The following is a 25,994-nucleotide window of genomic DNA, read 5'->3' as shown; positions in this document are numbered from 1 at the left end:
AATTAATCACTAATGATAACTAATTTCCCAAATCGTTTCCTTCTTAAAGAAATCATGCCGAGCTTGTTTTTAAGGTAATCGGATTTTGGAATCTAATGAGATAATTAATATTTTTTCGTGGAAAGTCCTCCAGATACTCCTTTATTTATTTCTCTTAACGATCATCATCATAATCATCTCTGGTTGGAAACCAGAGTGTGTTTACAGCTATGCTCCAAATTATTGTTTTACCTACAGCTAATTGCACCGACTTCTTCCCTCATCTCCTCCTCATTATTCCTCCTTGGCCTTCATCTTGTTATTTTTTCACCGTATTTCCTTCAGCTATACACCTTTGCAACCTCTCTTGCCTCCAGTTGTGTCAAATACGTTGACTTTATTATTGTACTAATTGCTCCCCATAGGGCTCTGTCTTCAAACATTCTTCAAAATTATTCCCTGCTTTGAAACTCTGATTTTAATACCATCAATCACAGTACTACTTCATTCTTATCGCTTCCAATGTTCTCTTGTATATTCAATCTATCTTCCACACGTTTAATATTCATTTAAATTAGTACTCACACTCCATGAGTTAATGTTAATGAAGCTTCCCCGATTTTATGCCATTGGTTTCTAAACAAAAACCCAATCAAATGCTCTTTCCAGTTATGTAAGGTAATAACGCAAACGTGACTGAGTATGAACTACAGGAAAAGACCATACCCAGCCTTTGTATAATTACAATTTCATCAAGTCCATGTATGCACTCAAGCTGTCCAAATAGTTCGAAGTGAATGTGAAGTCGTTAGCAGAATAAAAGGCGTCCGTTATGGACCAATCCCGCACCCCGTAAAGAAAAATATTAGGTGTTTACCGAGAAATGTGATAAGTGGTACATGTTATTTCCTTCGTTATCTCTCGGTGGAAAAGTACTGTAATGCACACCGTGGTCTCTCGGATTTGGAGCCAACTGGGTAGGCACCTTTAGAAATTAAGTTTTTAAGAGATTCCATTTGCAGGCATAATCTATGTTGGTGTATTGATACAAAATAAAATTGTTAGAGGGAAACTGGTTCGTTACTAAGGTTGCATAGATGTTCGCTATGTGCCTATCGATTTTTATTAGTGATGCTCGTCTAAATAGGTAGATATTTGATTTTTGATTATGATCAAAATTCTTGTTAAAAAGTTTTTAAGTTATGAATAAATATTTTCTAACAAATAAGTGGAGCAATACGGTTGGTCAACTAACAATTGCTGCATAAAAATGGTGGATTCAGCCACAATTTCAGTCTTCACAGCAAACCCGTGTGTGTATCACACTCAACCGACGGAGCCTTTCGCTTCGTCTTTTGATTTCAGGAACGGCTTCCGACGCATTTCAATGCGCCGAATTTATGATTTAAGAAACACGGCATGCTTTACGAGTCTCCCTTGGCGTTCTTTATAGCGCGACCGTTTTGCACAGCAAGGAAAACTAAGTCGAGCAATAAAGCATATCAAGAGTGGAATTACAAGAAGGTGCGCAGCGTCTCATATTATTTCCTTCTTTTGTCCCGTGATGGAGGGAGGGGGAGGGAAAGGGAGGGAAGGTGTCGACGCAGCACGCCCACCGACCCGCCCCCTCGGGAGGGGGACAAAGAGGGAGGAGGGGTCGTATGGGTCACACAATGGGACGCGTAGGGCGAGAATGGGGCTCTCCACGGCGGAAGGTTTGCGTCTTTTGTTTTGTACTTCTTTTGTTATTGTTTGCATCCCGGAATTTCTTTCCTTCCTCCTTCCGCTATCCGGTTCTAGGGCACAACTGGCTGAGAATACGGATCTGCGAAAATCCCGAGGAAGTGAAAGCTGAGAGGCCGCTGTCTCTGGAGACGCGTGGGCCGAAGGCATGGGAAGACGACCCTCCTCTCACGCAAATTGCTGGATACTTACCTACGACGTGAATACTTGTGAACTTCGAGTGTTACACGGGGTTTACTCAACGCGCGTCTTTAATAGCTTTGATGGTAAGGGCATTTTACGGCAGGCGTTTACCCGGAATATCAGCTAAGAATTGAATTCACACCTTCGAATTTTGGTTTGCGAACGGAAGTTAACTTCATAGTCATCTACACGACCTTGTACAAACTATGCAGGTATTAAAAATTTTTACTGTCTATAGTTTCAGATAACACAATTCCTTAGCTATTTCCGGCACGATAAAGGCTGCAGACGAAGCATGCCTAACAATATAAAGATTAAACACTATGCATGTAATATTTATCTACAATAAGACGAGAAGTAGGGCTCTATAATGAAATTTACAAACAAGAATTTGAATCATTGTAACACATGAGTAAATTTGATTTGATTATTTTTTCTGGAACTAAACACTACTATTTAAACTCTCCCAAACTTTGTGTTACGGTATCGTGGACTCAGTAGCTTAACCGAAACAAGCAGAAATTTAGGCAAACAATCTTATTATCACATGACGAATCCATATACATACTCGTACGCATAATGATAAAAACATGAAGATTATTTTCGTAATGGCCTATGTATACGTCTTGATGACGTTTATTTTTGAAAATAGAAATTCAATTACTCTTTGTTTCAAATATTTAATGCTATCATGATTAGCACTTTCCAATAACGATGCCCTTGGTTTTTCCATCTTTGTTGGTCCTGGCTCCCAAGTCAAAATAGATTATTTCCAAGCTCCTGTTCGCTCAGTTGATTCTTTTTTCCGCCTCAGATGTTCTTGGTTTTGTTTCCAATTTTCACCAATCGGAATCGGGCGTTTCTTATTTAAATTAATGAGCGTCTTCTTTGGGATCCCTTTGTTTTCTGCCACGACAAGAAGACAAAACGTGACATGCTGTTTTTTCTACACGGTTGTACCCTCGAGTGGAACTTAATTTTTATATCATCATTTACTGCCAACTAGAATTTGATGTTGTTGAGTTAAAACTATTTGTTACAACATTAAAAATTTTCCTTGCATCTTCGACATAAATACCCCGCGATCCACAGAAGAGGTGTGTGGCAGGGGGTGCAAGCACCAGGTTGGATGGGTAGGTGATAATGGATGATACGAGTGAGGGGGAGGAAAGGGAAAAATAATTAGTAAAATTCTATCAAATTACGTGCAAATTTTTATTCATGCTGGAAGAAGACTCAATTTAAAAAAAATGGGTTAACTCACCTGATAAATTATTTATTTGTTATACGAAAAGAGGTAAAAAATAATAAATACATCCATTTATACGAGTCTAATCATCCTTATCCCCGAGTATTTTTCCACTAATTCCATATTTCATCAAAGTATTTGGTTTTCATGCCTGTTTTCTTAATTACTGCTCAGTCGATATACCATAATAATTTAACCCCCGTGATAAAGTTTAGTTGCACATTTTCATTCAAAAATATTGTAAATTTCTTGCTTTACAATGATGAAATTAAACTAAATTAATTGGTACTACCTCTTTGACTGTATCTTTGAGAGGTAGGCTAGGTATAAATATCCTCAGTTATGACTCTGCTTTCTTCTGTTTAAACATTTGATTCCTATAGGAATAAAATTAAGGTATTTTTCTAGTTCAGCAGATAATTTACATGGCGTAGCTTAAATTTATTTTTCTTGCACATTACTAAACTCCAAAACATTTCATCAATTGCGTCATTTTCACTTCTGATTTCTTTTACTAGCTGAGAACGTTGATATTTTTAATTAAACAAGCACATTTAATACAAATAAAATAGACGAACCAATACTATCATAATCACATATTCAGTATCTAAAATCAAACTTTAAAATTCGATGCTAAAGTACTCTCTCAATATCATTGATTATACATATAAATTTTTGTCGATGGAATTAATCGAATGGAAATAATCAAATCGCCGCAAGTATTTGGGATCCGTGGGAGAAAATTTGGCAAAAAGAATTAGATAAAGCCCAGAGAAAATCCGCTAAATTCGTTAAAAATTGTTATGATAAGAACATAAGTGTGACAGATCTCTAAGGTAATTTAGGCTGGGAACCACTTGAAGTGCGGAGAGAACAAGCGAGGCTTAGACTTTTAGAAAGGTTCAGAAGAAACGAGTTTAACTATGACACTGAAGGAATTATAATGGCCCCACACTACTTAGGTAGATCAGACCACAAAGATAAACTAAGGGAGATAGAATCCAGGACAGATAGGTACAAATACTCATTCTTTCCCCGAACATTCAGAAATCATAATAATAAGAAACCGAAGTCACTTTAGAAATATTGAAAACATTGAATTTACAAGTCGGAGCAAAGTTAAACACTGCAAAGCTGTTAGGTATACTTTCAAGTGCATGTGTATGTAAGATGTAGATTGAGTATTTGCATATGTGTGGGTTGTAAGTGTTCATGCATGAATGTATGCCATGTTTTTTTTGTGGATATATGATTTTGTGGTTATTGCATGCGGTTTTTTTTCTTTTTCTTTTCTAAATTACGGGTGGTGTCCTAACACCCCCCGCCACACGCCCTTGCGGCGGCTTGCGGGGTGTTAAGTAGATGTAGATGTAGATGAATCGTTATTCTGAGGTACACCTCCAAGCGGTTAAAATCTAGAGTTATATAAAGGTCGAATTACTATTGAGTCGTTACAGTATAACTTCTCACGAACAGTAGGGGCTTATTTGATTGTAGAGAGAGTATATAAGACGTCATTAAAGCTAATTACAGCGTGGTGTGAGGCGCATTTGGCTATCTTGCTGGCTGGGACTCATTGGCAACGTGGTTCAAAATTCCCTGAGAATAGCCGGTTGCAAACGTCCTAACACTGTCGGTGCTTCCTCGTAGTCGAAACATGCATGTATGTGTGTCTTTGAGTTCGACTGCGACAGGCGTATGCTTGCTAAACTACGTGCAATTGAGTCTGCGTGAAAAAGTAAGCTCTGAAATTAATTTCCTCTATGCCCATATGTACCGGAATTCCATTTGACGCTACGGTAAGCAAGCACGAATTTCCTGACTCCAAGGCTAAATCATCGTTGAGAGAACGAGTTTTGAATTATTTTTAAGTAATCTTACTCCCCGTTACCATGAAGAAAAACATTTTTTCGCCGAATCTCTATTACTACGGTTAATAACTTCCAAGAGGAGAACGTTCACCCATTCCGCATGCATTGCAAGGCGGCGGCGGCAGATGGCTTGGGCGACCTCCCACCGCATATCTATAATCCCCATGAGCCCCATAGACATTCGACGCTCTCATAAATTTCAGGCACCCAATGATTTATTTTGTTAGCGCAGCCATTTAAGCCCGCAAAGGCACTATGTGGGCACTGAAAGAGAATGACAACCCTAGAAAAGGGAAGTCGATGGGAGGGAAAGCGAAGTTGCGTGATTGAAGAGGGAGTCTCTCCAGTCTTTTGCCCTCCCTCAAGATTTTCAAGCGGCCGAGGAGAGGAACGCAAGTCTTTTCGTGCTCGAGTGCGTACACTCGCTAGATCTCACTCGCGTGCTCCCGCAGTCTCTGCCTCTCTGTCGGCGGGTGGGCGGCGGTGTCGAATGGGGGGTGAGAGAAATGAACCCCTTGAAACTCCTCCCCTAGGGAGAGATGGGAGTCGGTAGGTCGACCGCTTAATTCCCTTGGTTCATTAGTCGGCGTGCGGGCCTCCTGCTTCCGCCGTGGAGGGACCCCTGTTGCACTATTCACGGGGCCCAATTCTCCCCTGGTGGCACACGGGGATCCGTGAATATTTCAAATATGGGAGGCCATCGCCCTCCGCTTTGTCTCCTAAACCCCCCAAAGGGGTTCCGACTCCACTTTCTCCTGCTCCCAGGCAATCATGTCATGGGAGTTGGATGCACGATACGTACTGTGAGAATGTCGTCGTTCCCGCTAAAGATGAATCACCGTGGCAATCGGGTCCACCACTTACGTGTTCTAAGTGACCCAAAGGCACGAGCCTTTTGAAAAGTGCCTTGGCACGTGTCAGCGAACTCCGGCAAAAATTATGAAACCGCTTGCTTTGGTCAGTTCTCAAATGTAACTCTCCCCATCACGTTTTCTGTGTTATTTTTCCAATAAAACAAACAGGGACATTAATTGAATGGCGGTCTTAACAGCGATCCTCTTCTGGCTGACTCACTTCATTCGTTTAGTGCTCAAAAGAATTAAAAAAATATTATCTTTAACACTGGATAGTTTATAATTGAAATTTATATATTTTTGTGCGGGTATGAATCAAACTCTTTTCAATAAAATTTTAGTGAAAAATCGTCTTCACGGAATCAACTAGTGTTAATAGGTATAAATGCTGAATAAACAAGCATACAATGATTAAAGAGCAGATTTTAGACTGATAATTCAGCTTTACAGTGATTGTCACTTGATATGTATTAATGAACTTTCAATCAATTGGCGTCGGGCGAAAAATGTACTTTGTTGACGGAATTCTTCCGTATTGAGGGCTTTGCTCCTGTAGTTGAAGGACCATGTAGTACGAAATATGGCAGAAACGTGGGGCCCCTTGCATTCCAAACTTGTAGATCAAATGATTTTTCCAAAGGCGTCCTTGATTGCCTACTTTTCAGGATCGACCACAGCCAACTTACGGCGTAACCCTCACGCACCCTAACCCACGTGCGCTAAATTTTCTAAATCAGGTCCGTCCTATTGGTTAGAATAGCAATCAAGTAATCTGAGGTGGATTTTAATAAATACTAATATTTATAAGATATTTCCTATTGAAACTCAACTCTATCACTGCCTTAGATGATATTCCTTTCTTAAACCAGGCTGGCCAGTAGCATTTCACCATGAACAGAGGTCTGTACGTAATAAGTAGATCCCTTTGGGCGTACACATATCACTGTATTTGTGCCTTCCCCTCACTGACTTTTTTGGTCTTAACACTTAAGGTTCCTTGTGGAACGTTCCAATATGCCATTTAAGGATCTTCGTAAATTTTCACAGCATCGCCTTGCGAGGGAATATCTTCGGGTACGGATTGCCATGAAAGTAAATGGCGCATCGGAAATTACTCCTGAGACCCGATCCAATTTGCCGTTTAAAAAAAATTGCTTCTTTAAGACAGTGCGTCGCGAACGAGTATCCTCGGATATGGATTTCTGTGATGCAACAAAAGTTATTAAATGGTATAATGTAATGAACCCAGGGGACGCTATCCAATATGCCGTTGAAAAATACGCGTTACGTTCCACGATACAGTTTCAACTTACGGTGTCGTTTAGCAGCGAAGATTCCAGCACGTTATATCGGAAAGGGTCCCAGGTGTGAAAGTTGACCGGGAGAGTCCCCTGGTCGATGGGAGGGTTGTAATTTTGGATTATCACCACACCTTCCCCCCTCTCCCAAATGCTTGGCCATATTTTCAATGGTATAGGATTGCTGGTGCATTAAACCGCTGGACTATTGTCCGGTTAATAAAGTGGAGGGTTGAAGAAGGGAACAGCCACTGGTTTCAAGGAAATGAGTAGAGGGATAGTGGAAGGAGGAGGAAAGTTGAATGTGTGGAACATCAGCTTTAAGATGAAATATTGGAACTTATTTAATGCATCAATCGATGTAAATCAACTCGATTAGTGGATTAGTGGAGTCTATAGTTCTGTCCGAGCAAGCTCTATGTTATGAAGAATTCAAGCAATCTAGTAAATGGGGGTTGTTCCTTTCCCAGTGCCAGCATTCCCTTCATATCCCTCGGACTTCTAACAACTAGAAAGACCCACCGCTTGGATTTTTAAATGGGGTGCACAAGGTTTGTGTTTGACTCAATATTTGAATGTGGGACTCTTCTTACAGTGACAGTATCTCTCTACCCACTTACTATTCACTTGACCCCTTTAAATATTATGATTTGATGTACAACTAATTATTTTCAGCTGAGTACAAGACAATTTAATTTTAAACAGTTAATTTTAGGATTCCAAGAGAATGATAAGCCAACAATATCTTTTTGTAAATTAATGATCACAAATGGATATCAGAGGTAGTGAAATATTTATAGTATGAATAAGAATTCAATTATTTTTTCAAAATTTATGTTATTATATCAGAAAATAATATATTTATATAAAAAATTAAAAAATATTGGTGTTATACGAAATAAAAGCTTATATATTTTTACCACAAAAAACATATGTTTAGCATGTAAGGAGGCACCGTTTCTGATCAGCTAAAAAATGCTAGCGATGATTTTTTGCGGCTGAGTGCCGACTTTATCTGTTAATTTAAATATCAAGGGATCGATTCCCGTGTAAGTATATTTTCATTTTTATTTTAGGGCTTAGGTTCTTGCAAACGTCTATTTTATTGTTGATAATTAATGTATTTAATTTGAATACCAAGTTGGCTGTTTTCGAATTATTAGTTTAATTTAAAAATATGAAATTATGTAATCAAAGTTTTACAGATAGGTAAGTGCAGAAAAGGGAGAATGTTCCTGCATCCTGTCACGTACGGTTTTCGGGATTTTGCTGCCTAATATTTTAAGTAGCTCACATCATAGTATGCACGTGAAAATTCTGCAACGTGCAGCCAATTAATAGTCGAGAATCTCCAAGAATTTGTGCGTAGTAAATAAATCCCATCGAGGAAATCTTTCAAAAGCTCATCTTCAAGAAATGCACATTACTAGAAGAAGAACGCAGCGACCGAACGGCTAAGCATTTTATGCGAAAATATCTGTCACTTCGGCTGCACGAACACCCAGCGTCGTTTCTTTGCCCTTTCTTCAATAAGCTTGAAGGCCTTTACAACACTTTTTACTTAGAGCTGACAATGTCTATAAATCATGTATTACTTACTGCCTCTGAATCAATTTGAACGATTTCTGCTTTCCGCGAAAGTGGCAGGGAGTTTTCGAAAATTTAAGGGTATATGCTTCCTTAGAATTGTAGGCTCTCTTCCCTGTTCTACATGTGTTCGTTCCTCGACACTTGAAATACAGACGCCTTTTTTCATTGATAGTCTGAAGATTTTTATACCGTCCCGATTCATTTTCGCCATTTTCCGGATACTCAAACAACTGATACTCAGTGATATGTTTGAATAATTGCATGCATTAACATTCCTACTATTTCGATTAAACATTTTCATCCCCATAGAGGTTTTCGATCTTAATGAAGGGGATGCTAATCCAAAATGTTGTAAAATTAAGGTGCGGTGAAATGAATTAATTTTAATATTTTATACATTTACTAATAAAAAGAGATCAGATCTATATTTATTGGGTCACAGCCAGAGTCGCTTGACATTGAGAGGCTCGAATGTCTCCTCGGGGAAGGATTCAGTGTGTAGAGGTGCGGAACGGATGGGAAAGGCGTTCGTTCGCTGAGCGAAGAATAGGGGGGCGGGGAGAGAGATCGTGGGGAGGAGGGGGAGTACGGTGTGGGTGAAAAGGCGGTGATCAGTGGGGGCGAAGTAAGAATTTTCTCTCTCCACTCCGTAAAACGCCGAATTTCTAAATTTTTTTCTGGGGAGAGAAAAAAGAAAGAAAGCATTTATCACGTAATGCTGATGACTGAGAGAAAACATCGCAATCAATCATCACCTCCTCCACCATAGGCTATGAGAGAGGCTGCATTGGGGAGCTCTTTTTACCGTCGAGAGAAGAGCGAGATAGACTAAGACTTTGGAGACAGTAGAGAAAAGGCACTCGAATTTCCTTGTGACACCGTCGAGGGAAGTTATGACACCACAGTGTGGAACTACACAGTAAAAATAAAATGGACCACAGCAAGATTTCAATAATCGTCCCTCCCTCGTACAATTGAAGATCACAATAAAAATATGAGATATCATCTTGAAATATTTGTACACAATCACGTTATCGACAAGCCAATCTTTTTACGATCAATGCAAATTTCCGTCAAACGATGTCCTTAAAGGATGGTATCCTAAATCTACACACAACAAAGCTTATAAGATATGATGTTTAGGAAAATGTACCAATAGTTCAATGAATCTATTATCATTTAAAAACTGGATTTACAACGAAAGAATCTTTTCTATCTTCACTGGAGAATTTTGGAAGTAATTATTAGAGATGACAAACTTCCATCGATTTCTTATGACATTGTTATTTAACTGCGCGATATCGGCAGTTATTGACATTTTTAGTCCCTTCTATACTATTTGCCCCGATATCATTTTCCGATATCTTCCACACTTTTCAAAAAATGTTTTGAAAATAAAAATCATAAAAATACAGAATATTAACCTCATTGCAATAATTCATCCTGACTCAAAATTATTTGCATATATTTTTGAAGTCAAATTAGGAAACAATTTCCAATAAGGATTGGTCATTGATGACAGACTTGGGGCTTTTCCAGCAACTAACGTCCCTCTTTATCTAACGATATTAAATATTTAAAGATGGCGACCAGTTTAAATGGCTTCAATTACGTGACATGCAAGAAAATTTTCCCACCGAACTATCGTACCAAATAATGAATTTTGAATATTATCATAGTTTAGGTGTTGGTATATTTTGAATTACGAACATCGGATGGCCGTCACTTAATCAAATATTCATTAGCTTTTTCCCTTCACTTTTCCATTTGTTCCCAGCCGTAAGTGGAAATTGGCAAGGTATATATTTTAGATGTAAATGCATAGTAAAAATGTTTAATAATTATGCATACTATTTTGGTTCCTTTTGCCTGATATTTGCTTTGCTGTTTGGGGGACTAAAAAATCATCTGAGAGCAAACTCAAGCCTCATCATAAATTCACCATTATTTAAAATTTAATTGTATAAATATTTTCAAATTAAAGGTTTTTCAAGATTTTAGATTTTCAACAACTTTACTTTTAGTCCCTGATCTCGTTAGAGATTCGAAAAAAAGTAGTGGTACTATATCGTCTTTATGAATGTTCTGATAAACCCCAAGGTTCTTAATTTTTGCAGTACCACCATCTAAAAGTGAAGATATACTTATTGTTTAAATTCTTAGAAATTTCTCTCGAAATTTCTCTCTTGCTGAATTTTAATACCGACCTCAAAAATTAGCCCTTAGCCCTTCTCCTCCCGACTGACTAACGGCGGCTGTAAAAGGTATTTTCTTGTCCCAGGACGGAGAAGAGGTAATTTGAGTAATGGCGTTAAGTTTAAAAACACCGCAGAAGAAGACAGTTTAAGTCAACCTTTATTGCTTTGCTACGCATTCAAGCAATTAGTAGAATAATGAATTCTTTCTTAAAAACAAGACCCATGCGGTGTGAGGCAGGTGTCATGTCCAGCATTGGCGACCGGACGCAAGCCATACGCGGTCGTCATTGAAAGAAATCCTTTCAAAGCTACGTCAGGATTGAAGGAGAAAAAAACGGAATATTTATTTTGTCAAAACTTTCCCTAGTTCTTATGATGGAGATGCTTTGTGAGGGGAAATCTTCGAGAGAATTGGAATCCCCATTCGATAAAAGTGGAATAGAATAAAATATAAAAACCAGAAGAAAGAATAAAAAGTAAGTTCGGGTGTTATAAGAGGTGTTTAGTCATTACAAACAATGTAATGAAAAGGCAATTTGTTATTTAGTTCGCGGAAATAGAAGTACTACAAACCATAGCTAGAACACCAAATAAATTACCAAAAGGTTACCACGGTGAAGATAGTTTTGATTTTAATAGCGATGAGAAGCGAGTGACGTGAAGGTAGTGCAGTAAAAATTAGCAGAGAACATATAAAAAAAACCATAAACACAGTAATCAACCCGAAGGTCGGTTTAGTAGGTGATGGTAGAGATCACCCAGTACTAAGCCCTACACGGCGTGTAAAAATTCTCCTTACGTCCCTACTACTTTGACCGTGTTGGTCCAAAACACTACCGAGATACGTAAACTGTTCTACCTGCTCTAGTTTTTGCCCTCCTATTTTAATGTTAAGCTTGCCCTTTTTCTTTCTAGAAAATCGCATAACCTTTGTTTTATTAATGTTGATCCTCATCCCATACCTGTCGCACTGAATTTCCAATTCACTCAGCAATGCTTGCAGCCCCTTGGCTGACTGACAAACTAAAGCTTGGTCATCAGCAAACCTAACTGATTTTACGAATTCCCCGCCCACTTTCATTCCTACCTCTAGTTCTTCCCATGCCTCTTTGATCATTTCCTCTGCATACAGGTTGAACAGCAACGGTGATAATGGGCAACCCTGCCTTACACCCCTTCCTAACACTGCCCATCCTGACTCCCCGTTTCCCACCCGCACCTGAGCAGTCTGAGACATGTACAGGTTGCGGATTAGCCTCCTATATATATATATATATATTAATATATATATATATATATATATATATATATATATATATATATATATATATATATATATATATATATGATTACTTCTATAGCTTCAGATATATATATATATATATATATAAATATATATATATACATATATATATAAAAATATATATATAAATATATATATATCTATATAAATATATATATATATATATATATATATATATATATATATATATATATATATATATTTATATATATTTATATATATATAAATATAATGGGCTGACACAACATAACACAAATAGAAAAGAATAGACACATATAAAAGAACACTTACACGGTAAATTGTTCGAGCTTTCGGCCCTCTCAGGGGCCTTCTTCAAGAGAGACTGAAAATATGCTATGGATCAGGAGAGGGGAAAGAGTTATGGGCGTGGAGGGGAGGTGTGGAGGGGAGGTGTGGAGGGAATGCTGGGAGGGAAATTAAATATGGCGGTTAAGGGTGGGAATTTCGAAGGAACGGAAGGATAGTATGTAGGCGGATTCACGAGTTCTCACCTCTATGTTGGTAGCTGAATCAGGTAGGGATTCTAGGATGCTGAGGGAAAAACACTGGTCGAATGAAAGGTTGTGGGAATTAGCGTGTGAAGGGATAGGAAGAGAAGAGAGTGAGGCAGAATTACAGGAGTACCGGTGATTATTCATTCGGATGGATAAGGGGGTAATGCATTCACCTATGTAGAAAGAAGTGCAATGTTTGCATGATAAAAGATAAATAATATTTTTTGAGAGGCAATTAGCGTGGGAACGAGGTGGGGGGATGTAGGGAGAGGGGAGTAGGCATAATAAGAGGACAGGTTTTACATCGGGGGCGGTTGCAAGTTGGGGAAATATTGGGAAATTTGTCACGGGGGGGCGCCAAAGGGTTGGTGGATCTCAGAAGGTTTTTGAGATTGGCGGGTCGTCTGTATGCGATAGATGGGCATTGTGGTAGTAAGGATGAGGTCGCGTCATTGTCAGCAGCAACCCCTTCAACCTCTTTTCTGGGTCCGCTACATAGACGATATTTTTATTCTCTGGACACATGGCTCTGACCCTCTCAACAACTTCTTATCCGCCTTAAATTCATCTTTCACGGTTCAATTCACCTCTTCCATTTCAGACTCCACCATCACCTTTCTTGATACAGACGTCTCACTTCAAAACATCAAATTCACTACTTCAGTACACATCAAAGCCACTAACCATCAGCAATACCTACACCACACAAGCTGTCATCCTCAACACACGAAACGCTCGATTCCTAACTCTCTCTCTATCCGCGGACACCGAATTTGCAACATCACAGCCACTCTCAACAAATACCTTGCCAATCTACACCTTGCACTCCTCAAACGCGGTTACCCAGAAAGTTGCTACGAAATAAAATCCACCGTTCCACCCGACCACACACACCACACAATAACAAGCCCACATCTGACGCAGGACTCAACCTTTGCACCACCTATTACCCCGGATCACACAGACTGAAAACCCTCCTTAAAGAACTGTTTCCAATTTTACATGACAATGACGCGACCTCATCCTTACTACCCCAATGCCCATCTATCGCATACAGACGACCCGCCAATCTCAAAAACCTTCTGAGATCCACCAACCCTTTGGCGCCCCCCCGTGACAAATTTCCCAATATTTCCCCAACTTGCAACCGCCCCCGATGTAAAACCTGTCCTCTTATTATGCCTACTCCCCTCTCCCTACATCCCCTCATAGCCCCCCCACCTCGTTCCCACGCTAATTGCCTCTCAAAAAATATTATTTATCTTTTATCATGCAAACATTGCACTTCCTTCTACATAGGTGAATGCATTACCCCCTTATCCATCCGAATGAATAATCACCGGTACTCCTGTAATTCTGCCTCACTCTCTTCTCTTCCTATCCCTTCACACGCTAATTCCCACAGCCTTTCATTCGACCAGTGTTTTTCCCTCAGCATCCTAGAATCCCTACCTGATTCAGCTACCAACATAGAGGTGAGAACTCGTGAATCCGCCTACATACTATCCTTCCGTTCCTTCAAAATTCCCACCCTTAACCGCCATATTTAATTTCCCTCCCAGCATTCCCTCCACACCTCCCCTCCACACCTCCCCTCCACGCCCATAACTCTTTCCCCTCTCCTGATCCATAGCATATTTTCAGTCTCTCTTGAAGAAGGCCCCTGAGAGGGCCGAAAGCTCGAACAATTTACCGTGTAAGTGTTCTTTTATATGTGTCTATTCTTTTCTATTTGTGTTATGTTGTGTCAGCCCATTATATTTATATATATATATATATATATATATATATATATATATATATAAACATAGATATATTTCAATTTAATTTAATTTATTCATTTACAACTCAAGTAGTATAATCTTCATCATATATGATGTGCCAAAAATCAAGACAATTAATACAACGTACAATTACAGACAATCTTTATCATATAACATAGTGATATGATCTTCAAAATAAACAATAGCAGTACACATTAAAAATTTATTAATGGAATATTTATTCTGATCCTGCTAAGCCAATTAGTTCAGTTGCCACGTAAACAAAAAATGAGAGCTTAAAGTGTATGCAATTATTGAGCTACATATATTGTGTCACGTTTTGTTCCAAGCCCTAATCCACTCTGTAGTCTAATCAATCAGCCAGTCTTTTATTCTCCCTTTCAAAGTGTTAACTGACTGCAGATTTTTTAAATATTTTGGCATTTCATTAAAAATTAGAGATACACCTCCAATAGACCTCCAATTTTATTCTACCTTGATTTGTATGAAATGTTTTGTTATATACTTAATTTTGTACCTTAATAGTAATTTCTTTTTATTTAAATCAGGTTTTTTTTATGTTTTTCATATAAATAGTTTTATATTATGAAGGATTATCTATTCAGCCTGTCTACAGGCAGAATTCCTAATTTTTGAAAGATATTTCTTCCGTTTAGAATATTTGTATTTTTTGATCTAGCCTCAGAAATTTTTCTCTAAGATTTTTGTTGTTTTTTTTTAGTTTATTCATTTTGTGTAACCAGTGGATTCCCAGAAGGTTATATCATGTCTTGAAATACTCTCAATCAGTGCATAATACATTATTTTTATGACATTGAAACTTGCAAAACTTGAAATCTAGTGAACTTGACGAAGGATGCAATAATTTATTAATTATTTTTAAAATATGTTCACCAAATTTAATATTTTGGTCAATGAGGAATCCCTGAATAACATTATTTATTTACGTTTTCCAGCATGGGGCAATTACAGTTATTGGTGGGGTAATGTAGGCATTAATGTGAATGAATCTATAATTTAATATCTATGATGTCAGAAGTTTTGTGTTTCACAAACATGAATTTTGATTTTTTCTCATTGATAACGATATTATTACTATTTACTCATTTATTAATATTATTTAATTCAAGTGTCATATCCTGATAACTGCTTTTAGTTTCCTATTGTTTGATATGAGTACTGCATCATCAGCATATAATATCAACTCACAGAAAAAAGACAGCACTTGAATATGTCATTTAAATATATCATAAATAGTAAAGGGCCAAGAGTAGATCCTTGTGGCACACCTGATTCTATTTCATGATCTCCACTACATAAATAATTTTTTTAGTGATTATTTCTCTATTTTTTAAACAATTAGAAAACCAAAGGTGGCTGGGTCCACGAACTCCTATGCAGTATAATTTTTCAACAATGTATTGTGATCTACAGTGTCAAAAGCTTTCTAAGATCTATAAATGTTATTAACGTGTTAAGCCTTCTACCCATTCCATCTCTGATACTGTTCACAGCTAGTTCTAATTTAATAGCTATGTGAAACTAATTACAAAAGTCTTTGCCTACTGATTTGAACTGAGGATGCCTTTCATAAGGTTTAGTGAACAAAGTCTAGTAGAAATTCATTTCAAATTAAAGCAGTGGAGAGGTGTAGTAATTTTCCTATTCTAAAATTTTAAATTAATCAGATTGAATCAAGAAATTTAGTTGGAGGATGGAATTTTGGGATTGGCATTCATAGGATGCTGAATGCAGTAATCAAATGATGTAATAATTACTACATCACTCTAGCCGTTAAGTGGCAGAGAGAATGCTGAGAAAGTAATGTAGATACATGAGGAGAACAGCTAATTTGGTTTTAATTAAGACAGGTACGAAGTAGGCAAAGAGGCAAATAAAGAGTTTAATGAATTTTTCACTGAGATAGTATAAGCAATTTCTTACTGTCAAACATTCAATGTCCCTCTTCTATGGGAAAAAAGATGTTGACCTCTTATAATCGTATGCATATGAAAAATGTATCCTAATTTGTTCTTCTAAGTTTACACCTTAGTATCGTTACACCCAAACCCTGGTTCATATGTAAAGCGTAATTTAGCTATAGATATGTACGCACATTCGTACTTAATATCCTCCTAATAGCCGGAATTGAATGAATTGTTCATTCGGATTTTTCAGCAGTATGAGTTCCATCAGATTTTCATTTTTCTCAGGCTTATGCCGTTTAGTCCTCGACTCAAAGGGATACCATAGGATATTGACGATATTGTCTTCTATCCAAGCCAACAAATACGGCGAAAACTCTTGAAATGTGCCAATTCGGATACATAAACTGTTCCTGCATTCCACCATGAAATATTAACATTAATGAAAACAAGTTGTGTGCCGGATTTTCTTATATATATCGCTGATGATGATTTTCGATTAAACATCTTTTTAAGATTAGGTAATAAAGGCTTGTACACCTCTATACTGACAGCTAAGATGTATCGGTATTCCTCTTTTTTATTTTAAACCAATAAAAATTAGAATTTTATCGCTCAAAGTTTTGAAACACGCGATGCGTAAGAATTTAGTTCCCGATAATAATCAGCAAGATTTTTATTTGAATTCTTCAGTTTATCACGATACTGTATTTTGTGAATATTGTGTATCTCATACCCCCATTTTTTTATCATATATTTTAAACCCATCATTTCATACTCCCATTTTTTCCTCGCCGTATATAATGAGAGACTTTTAGGCTGTTTATGATATTTTAAGTAAATTTTTTAAATTCTCATGTAAAGCTGTATATTTTATTGCTTTTACTACTGATTTTAGTGGAAGCCTGAAGCATTTGTATTTAAATTCAAGGTTGCTCTAACGGCACGGTTGCCACATGTCCAGTTATTTCGATCGTTTGCTTCGATATTCTTGGTGCACGAATCACTTTTGTCGGATATGGCTCCCCTTGGAAGACCCAAACAGTAGATTGCTGTTTTGTTTCGGGCTAATACGCATGCATCCAAGATCCGTCACCAGGGTAGATGTTATGTTTATGTATGCGTACCCTCATTCCAAATTGCGTTGAGTGGCAGCTTGGCATACATACATTCCCTATTCCGAAAATTTAGTATTACTGTAATACGCTAAGTTGTGTCTAATTAAAAGGCTGAATAAGAAGTAAATGAAGTACAAAAGATATTTGTTTTGGGCGTGAGATGTGGGCACTTTATGAGTATTAGTTTTCATGGATCATTTTATGAGTGAAATATGCGAACTACTGCTATAAACATTTGTGGAACATATTTTTGCGTCAATTTTCTCTCTGTCTTTTTCATCATTATTTGAATTTATTGGTTGAATTATTTTTATTTTCTTTCAAGAGGATCACGAGCCTGCAGGAGTGGTCTTGTGCCCTCGGGAGGCTCATCTACAGATCGCATTTGTCTCGAGAGAGCAGGCGTGGAAGTGACCCTGGGAATCATCGAAGAAAGGTAGGATTGAAAAACTTTTCCTACTGTTTTTTTGTAGTTAACTCCCTCACTATGAATATCACCTCGAAGACTGAGTCTTTGAAAAGGTCCACTCAATTATTTGTGGGCTAAACCATAACTTGGACAAGTTAAGAGAATAATATTCAAACCAATACAAATTCCAAGAAACTACGGGAGATGTCGCAACAGTAACTTTTAACGGAGTCATTGACTAAAATGCGTTTCAATGCAACAATTTCAAAGTCTAAAAATCAGTCGCTTTGACTGAGATTCGAACCCAGATCCTTCGATATCCGACCAGTTTGATGTCGCCAGTTAATCCATCGAGGCGTCCTTCATCGTCTTACAGTTTTTATCATCATATACATACTTTACATTTACATTCCGCTTTGCACAAAACTATAAAGCTTCAGTTTTTGCCATACTCAGCTTTGATTGAATGGATTGTTTCATGCAATTACCAACTCTGTAAAGCTAAATGCTCATTGCTCATAAAAGACATATTATTTCAAGATGATTTTATGAAGATCTTTGCCATTTGCATAAGAACAGACACGACAGCTGCGAGGGGATTTAAATTCTCAGACCGTCCGATTAGTTTCTCGAGACTAAGGGTAGAATTCAAGATGCGGTTGAATCTTAAATTCGCGGGCACTCTATATGAAAGCCAGACATTGATGGCTGCACCCTCACCGTGCGGAGGGTTAGTATAGCTTCCGCGGAGTAAGAAGAGCCGTGTTCAATGAAGGGCTTTATGAAGGAGGAGGGAATTGATTAACTGGACGTTAGGAAGGAGGTTAAGAAAAGGTTCGTTATAACTTTGATATGGAGCGTAGTTATGCGAGGCATTTGAAATGTGGGTATGGAGAAGAATGGAAGAGGTGAAATCGGCAGAAAGGAAAACAAATGAGGACGTAATTGGTATGGTGGGCGAGGAGAGGGGATTGCTGGGAGAAATAATAAGGAGCCAGGAAAAATGGATGTAGGGCGCATTGATCGGCAGTGGGATGTTGAAGACTAATAGAGGGGAGAATCTTTGGCAAACGAGGAATGGACAAGAGTAGGATAGGAATGTTGGATGACATGAAGGGAGGAAGGAAGTACTCAGGGATGAAGAGGAGCAACTTTATAGTAGGATGTTAGGTTGTGTTTTGTTAGGAGGCACAAAATATTTATTTGGTAGTTCTGCCTATTGAAAACCTACTTTAACCGGTAGATTACCTAATAATAATAATGCCTCGTAAGCCGCAGCAAGGGCTTGTTAGGGGGGGGGGGTTAGATCACCAGAATGCACAAACAACAATATTATAAAGATGGGTCTATTTAACGATCATGCAGGATGTCGAAAAAATATATGCATACTCACCCAGAGTAATTATCTCCTTCGCGCCTGCGGTCGTATCTATTTTCATCTCTAATGGTACGAGGAAAAAACGGCATTGCATATCTATCCATTTAACTATCTATCTCCTTGATTTTACATACGTGATCTGATCTATCGTAATAAGTTGGCATCTGTAATATGTGTTTAATATCGTCGGATAAGTGACATGCTTCAAATTTAAGTATTAAAATTAATCTGTATATCATCCTACGGTCAATTAGTGTCTCTTGCTTATTCTTCCAATAGTGCAATGACAATCCTACCTTGTTCATGAGAACTTTCACAAACCTAGCTTTTCTACGTTGCACTCGATCTTGTTCCAAAAATAAGTCTACCTCATGAGGATTCCATTCGTCCGGAGCATCCTCTAGGTGGGGCCTAACTAACGTATAATAACCAAGTTTGTTAACCATCTGATTACATTTCCCATGTAGAAAATGTCGTCGGTCAGTGTACAAGAATAACGTGATCGTTCCCTTTCTCCAGCCGCGAGGATTAACACTCATTGAAATTCGCCATCAATTGAGAGAGATATCCGGTGATAGTCTTATAGATGAAAAATGAGTGTTCGTGGGTACGCAAGTTCATACAAGGCCGAACAATATGTGGAAATGAACCCAAGAAGTCTCAATCATGGTCCACCGGCAATTTTCCAAGTGGGTATATGAGACAGTTGTAAAAGATATTTTGTTGGACATGGAATCATAGCGTCAATGCTGTGAAAAAATGCATGTGCCTACCGAGAGGTTATGCTGAGAAGTGATGCAAGTTTAAACTTTCTATTTCGAAAGAAAATAATAAAAAAATTGAGATTTTGAACTAAAATCATAGTTTATGATCATTAACCTTCAATGTATCACCTAGCAACTCTAGAAACTGACGTGTACACCTCCCATTTTCGTACTAGTAGTACTTGGATGGTATTAGGTAGACATCTGGATTTGGATCAAATAGCGGCTTGGTTCAAACTCTCTCCCGAGGTCTACTCATTGACGTACGTCATAGGCGTCAGTGAATCGGAAAAATAGAGTCCAGGGGTTCCCAGGAGGTCCTCCTCCCTACCTCTGATGAAATCCCCGGCAGACCATCTACAATGGAAGGGAGTGCTGTGGACATAGCCCCTCCTTCCGGACCTCATCCAATCGCCCCTTAGTCCTATTTCCCGCTACGCACTGCTTATCGTTCTCTTCCCAAATGATCTAGGGATCTGCAATATTCTTTTCCAGTATCGAATAGCGATATAAAATACATATTTGTATATTTTTCGGCTACACATCGACGTAGTAACACTTACTGGGGTTAATGCGTAATACTGACCGTATCCATGGTATAATCCTTCTGCTTCATATTCGACAATTTACCGTAACTATATCGATTATATGGTTATACACAAATAACACGCCTTCATTTTGTCAAATGAAAGGTTATCAGATGATTATCTTCAATGTAATGACTTCTAATAATCCCTAAATGTTGTGTTTAATTTATATACACAACAATACCGTCCATATTGTCGATCGATGATTGGTAGTATTTCGGCCATCGATACATCGGAATTAAGATTTTCACTCTGTCACGATTGGACTTCTGTATGGATCCACTTGGTACGATTGTATCACGCCCACTCTCCAATACGAATCCACTGTCGCCACAGCCGGGAGGGTGATATACTGTATGGCACGAGTAGCCGTGGTACTAGTCACTCGGTTGCATGAGATGGAATATGACTATCAAATCATCGGTATCTGACAATTTAACAAGTTTAACACTTAATTATTTATTTTCCTCCCTCTAAAATTAAATTGATTCATAATTCATTCAATTAATTATTCGAAGCTTTTGGTAACTATCAAACGTTTTTTTGGATAAATTTAGCCTATTTGAACTGGTCCCAGACTTTCTACCAACTCAGAAATAGGTTTGTTTGACCCAGTAGGTATATTCTCTTTCCAAGTTTAGTCGATTCAGCATTCGATTCGATAGTAATCGATCCATTACGGGGTGTATGCGATGGGAGGACTTAGAATTATCCTCGTCGACCTAGTCATTAGGAGAAAAATTCGTCATGTTTTCTTTGTACGTACGACCATATCGGGCTGCTCCAAATAAAACGCAGAACATTCCTTTTTTCCCAAATCTCTGAGATTTTATTCAATTTCCTTAGATTATATTTGCTGATTTCAGCGTCACTTTCAGCTTCATGTAAACACGACCCGCTTTCAAAGTTGAGTCCATTTCGCATTTGACTCGGCATTCGATTTGATAGAAATCGATCAGTTACGAGTCAAATGCTGTTTGTGCCTATGACTCAAAGTCATATGGGCCTGGTGGATGGGAAAGGAATTTGGACAGGTTTTCGAAGCGCCATCATATCTCACAGCTGTAAATGAAGCGCAGTACCTTACTCCCTTTCCCTAACCTCTCTTTCTCTTCCCTATCGCTCCGCTCCCCTCTCTCTCTCCCTCCACGGTCGGAAATTGAGTTGGTCGCCGCTCCACTGGGCAGCGGCCTTATCTCCTCGACTCTTTCGTTCCCCCGTCTCATGCATTCGCTCCATCGGTCGGGGAGCGACAGGCAGCGTTAGGGGGGAGAGCGGCGGCCTTTCGCTGGGCCGGTGACTCGGTGATGAGGAGCCAATCTCGCTTTAGAGCGGCGACCACTGCCGCTCCTTTTCCGAGCCCCAGGTGTAGAGGGGGCAAGGGGGGGATGGATAAAGGCAAGCCCAGCTCGCAAAATTGGACAAGGAAAGGCCCCGCCGTGCTCGCGTTTGGAAATTAATCCTTGGGGGGAGGGGGGGGGGGGTATGCCAGACTCGACAGGGTTTAGAAGGTAAAACTTGAAGGGGAGGGATAACAATTGGCGGAACGCTGAAAATAAGTCCCTGCGTATCCCCGCGGTGTTGACAAAACAAAATATATGACAACTGGAGTGATAATAAATTTAAATTAAGGAAAAAAGCAGTCTTCGTTCAGGCACGAAGTTTATTATTTTAAATTTCATAGTAATTCTCCCGCAGTTTTGAGGGGAAAAAATCTCATTCACAAGTTAAATGACATTAGAGCGCGAGGTAGAGAAAAGTCAGATGGATTGGGGACAACTGGAGAGAGGATGAATTTTTCAAGGCCGTAATGGATGGGAGCGGAGGGAGAGCAAGGGACAAATGCCTTCGGCGAAACGAGCGCCTCGGCGCGGAAGAGCCATCGGGCCTGAGAAGATTGGCATTAGATAGAGAGGGATGGAGGGACTGCAGGCCGATGAATCTTCACGTTGAAGGACGGCGGAGCGACTTCTTCTCGCGGTGGTGCATCTGGGAATGAAGGTCCGCGTTGGGATCGGAGGCACGGGGGATGGAGGAGCCTGGCGTCGATTGCCTGGCGTCGGGTTCCGCCCCTGAGGTAGTTATTTAATCGAGGCCCCATTCGTCACTATCCAAAGGAGAGTTATAGATAGAAAATTGATAGTGTTGATTCGTTTCATCTATCCGAAGTTTATGGGGATATTTTTCGAGGATAGAGCTTTAGAATAGATGATGAAATATTCGTAACGTGGTCGTGTTGGTGCTAAAGACACTGCATGGGACAGAGAAGGGAAGAGACTTATGGTTTGCCATAAAAAGAAAAGAAGGTCTAGACGGGCCGTTCTTACCTCTAAATGCAATGAATATGTCTCGGACATTAAGGGAGGGAGTCTAAGAGAGAGGTCACAAAGTCACTAAGGAAAAAAACAAAGGCACGTGGGTCAAATAAATAGGGAAAACAGGAGACAATTTAAAATTTCAATCCAAACTATCGCAGAGGAATTTTATGGTAATTTTTTTAGAATAAAGAGTATGATTGACATATATCATTTTAAAGTGTTTTAGATTGTCAGATTTTCGGGTAGGTATGGCTTGACTAAGTGAAGAATCGAATTAAGCACCCTCGAATTTTTATGATTTTATGTTGATTGCAGTGTTCATTCTTGCTCATATGCCGCTTATACAACTTCGAAACTTGAATATCTTTGTTTAAAACAAAGCAAAATGTGAAATTATTCATGCAATCAAAAATAAGTGACTTTAAAGCGCAAAAAAACAAAAAACTATTGAAATAATCCTTATTTAAATAGTTTTGTGTTTTCCTCTCACATTTCGTTAATTGCGAAAGTTTCAATAAATAGAAAAAATGAATATTTTGAAAGAAAAATATTTGTATGAACTGGAAACGTGATAGCAGTTAATCGAAATAGTAAAATTAAAAAAAAAATAGTTGGTAATCTCAGGATTCTTACTTTCGTACCGTCGTATGAAATTGAATTTGGCTGTTTTTCTCAATTATCTCTACTTTGTAGCAATACACGTAGATTTCTACCTGTTTGAAAGCCGCAACTCTTGAAATTGACTCGTGTCCCAATTTGATTGAGTTGCTCCAGTCTTTATTTGTATATTCTGTCAAAAGAAGCCTTTGATTTGAATTGTTCATGTCATCATCCATATTTTCTGACCAGAATTGTTATTACGGAAAAATGTTAAAGTCATAGTAGTTAGCTTATAATTACCCCGATTACTTTACTTATATTCTCTTAGGGAACACAACGTGGTGGGAGGTACTGTGCTTATGAACCGGCATACGGCCTACATCCGCTCACTTGGTTACATAGTTGCACTGATACTAAAGAATATTATTTTTAAATTACCCCTCTGCTATAAAAAATCGGCCATGGGTAAGAGGGGATTGAGATGTTACGGTGGCTATCGTACTGGCTTTCTACCCAGAGGGCCCAGGCTCGTGCTGACGCCGGTTTTCTCTCCACCCTTCATATTTTCCTGTCCATCCCTAATGACGTAAATAACCTTAGCTGTCGGTCGCCTCCACTAAATGAAACTTCTAATATGGTTGAGAATTTGGGCTATTATTATTGACTATTAGGGCGTGTATAGGGCTATTAACGATGAAAACTGTTACTAAATTACACAGTTTACTAAAAAGTGGTAGCATTCAACAGCGTTGCTTCCAATAGATTAAATTTGGCTCACATCGCGTTTTCACAATACTTGAAGCTTCAAAAGTCGTTGCGCCAATCGATAATTTGATTTTCGTTTCTTTTTTAAGATGACGCAATGCCAGATCATCCTTATTGCCTGTTGACCTTGTCATCCTATATCGTATATCCTCATACCAACCATGTCGTCATGTTGAGTCAATTTGTCAATTTCTTTAAAATAATCTATACTTTTAATCAGGTCTATATGAGAAAAACATTGAAACGGCATTGATCCGCTGTTATAACGGAGAGCTCGAACTACGCGTTCCTTATTAAAACATTGCATATGGAATCAGTCCCTAGCTGTAAATGTCTTTTTCACAACTGGTATCATGAAAGACCGAAGGCTCTGACACGAGAAAATCATTCGAATTAGCCTCATCATGCCTCGATCAATGATTGCAAAGAGAAGTAAGAAGGCTGATTCATGCGGGTCCCATGCCCAAAAAAGGGATTGAAATCCGCGGCTTCAACCGGTGGGCGCAGTTCCCATCGAGATTAAAGAGAGGCGGGAGTGGGCGAAGGGGGCGAAGCGGCACAACAGTGACCGCCAGAGGTCGTGCGGGGGCGGACTGAGCGTCTTGTATATCCGGGGTGCGAAGGGATAGGGGCCACTCCGCCAAGTCTCGTGGAAGGCGCCGCTCCCTCGATCCTATTTCCGCGCCAGCTCTGCTCTGCCCTCAAAGAGCGTATGTTCTGAAAATAAAATAAGCGAGCCCATCCCCGAAAAAAGAAACGCCGCGGTTGCCCCATTTCTGGCGAGCGGAACTCGATTCTCAGAGGCGTTTTAAAATTATGTTCTCAGTGCAACTTAATGCATGCATGCATCCCCTTCCCTTTTAGGGCAGCCAATGTCAAAAATCTGTTTATAATTTTTCAAGTTATCTGATACACTTGTACCAGTTTCTTCCATGCCAACATGCGCCAAATTCTATACCGTCACACTTCCTTTGTCTCCGTCATATCCTGTATGCATTTAAAAAAATGCTCGTGATTTGAAAATATCGTACTTTTAATACTTGTACTTATCGTCTTGTACCACATTCGGCCATTAGTATTTCTTCATTTTTCTTGCACCATATTTCCTTCGTAGCTTTATGGTTTCTGAATATTTTCGTTGCTCTAGCTGTCATATTTGATTTTAATCAGTAAAACACTGGAACATATTGGCTTAGCTGTTGGTTTATTGATTCATTTTTATTTTTATTTGTGATTTTATAAGTCGTGCTAGCTTTTTTGACGACTTAGTGAAGTCGGCATAAAATATGATGATTTCGATTTCTTCTGCAAAATTCGTAGTTTTTCCTGATGGTGGGGTAAATTAGAGCTCCGTTTGTCAAATCTAGGTTAGTGGAGCTGTTATGTAAGTCGTAAGAGTTTGAAAATAAACTTGAGTGTCTTTTATTCGAAAAAACACAGCCTCAAGATGTCTCCATTTCTAGATTACTCGATCTTACTCGATATGAATAAGGAGGTCAAGTCTTTTTATGATTTACAGAGGACCAATTTTTTCATCGACCAACTTATTTACGCCGGGACGAA

This window comes from Hetaerina americana, unplaced genomic scaffold (genome assembly GCF_022747635.1).
Source record: "Hetaerina americana unplaced genomic scaffold, ioHetAmer1.1.p SCAF_4, whole genome shotgun sequence".
Classification (NCBI taxonomy): domain Eukaryota; kingdom Metazoa; phylum Arthropoda; class Insecta; order Odonata; family Calopterygidae; genus Hetaerina; species Hetaerina americana.
Note: the sequence above shows the minus strand (reverse complement) of the source record.